The sequence below is a fragment of the Octodon degus genome, unplaced genomic scaffold, assembly GCF_000260255.1.
Source record: "Octodon degus isolate 3935 unplaced genomic scaffold, OctDeg1.0 scaffold00100, whole genome shotgun sequence".
NCBI classification, from domain to species: domain Eukaryota; kingdom Metazoa; phylum Chordata; class Mammalia; order Rodentia; family Octodontidae; genus Octodon; species Octodon degus.
The window spans coordinates 7,312,097-7,313,448 of record NW_004524676.1 but is presented as its reverse complement, the minus strand read 5'-3'; positions in this window follow the sequence as shown (position 1 = coordinate 7,313,448).

Genomic DNA, 1,352 nt, shown 5'->3' with positions numbered 1-1,352 from the left:
GTAGCCTAGAGCCTCGCACCATCAGTGTTACAGACAGCCAAGTTAGTGAGAATTACTATAGGTAGTTAGAAAGGTCTAGGCCTTGAAAGGAGTCAGTATAGATATCTTACAACTACAGGTGGAGGAGCATTCATTGAACACCAGACCTCAAGACAAAAGGACTATACATACCTATACACTTCCCTTAGGGATGGACAGCACGGGTACTCCAAATTGGTTACCTTGGGAGGGGAACCACTACCTCCCTTTTAGGAAAAGCCCATGTACACTTGCTATAGGACTTGCTCCCCCATAAATCAATACCTAAGTGATTATCCTCATAGTATTATTGGTTCACCATGGTTTTGTCCCACCTCATGCCCACCCTGATTTCCCATTGGCTCGATGTTCCCTAAGTGACTACACTACGCCAGTAATCTTATTAGTTGGTTATCATTTCTCTCACTGACATCCCTTTCACATGGTGGTTTTACTCTATGAAACTCCCTTGAGAAGTGGGGTCTTGGGCAGCCCACTCAGGACTCCTTCTGTTGCTCTTAGGCAAATGCTTCCTTTTCCCAATAAATACAGCTTGCTTGCTTTCAATAAATACTTTCTGCTCTTAGCCTCTGTCGTTCCTAGAATTCATTCTTCAATTTTAGAGAACACAAACTCGAATTCGAGGTTGGCAGTTATAATATTGCCCTTATTAATAACACTGGACTATCTGGTTAGTTATAATATTGCCCTTACATTATGTTACTGGGTTATTTGGGGGCTCTATGCCATCATGAGCCTTTTCTTTCCTTCATCAGTCACTTATTGATTAAGTCCCCTAAGAGAACACTAACCATCTGACATCCAGACATTTTGCAGTTCTAAGGAAGAAACTATTAAGTATCATAATCACCATAGTTCCCTGAACTGCGGGAGTAACTCTTGTGTACAGGAAAAGGTGTCAAATGCCTGCGCAGGGCAGACGCCACATGGCACTTGTGCAGGCAGACCTCTCTCCGCATCTCTGCTACACTCTGCATGGTTGCCTTGCGTGTCTGGCCTGAATTCCTGCATTACAGGGAAGAGGACCCAGGAGGTTTGTGAGGGCCGGTTCCTCACAGTGGGGACCTGGGATCCTGCTGGCTCCACGTCCAAGTCCTGGCTGATGGCAGCAAGCGGAAGCACTGGGAGGGCTGGGCTCTCTGTGGGGAGCGCCATCACACTCACCCTTTTCTGATTCTGCTGGCTTGATTTCAGACAAAGCTCCTGAGCTTCAGCATCCTGTAGTGTGAGTGAAAGCCTCGCGACTGTAGTGTGAGTGAAAGCCTCGCGACTGCAGTGTGAGTGAAAGCCTCGCGACTGCAGTGTGAGTGAAA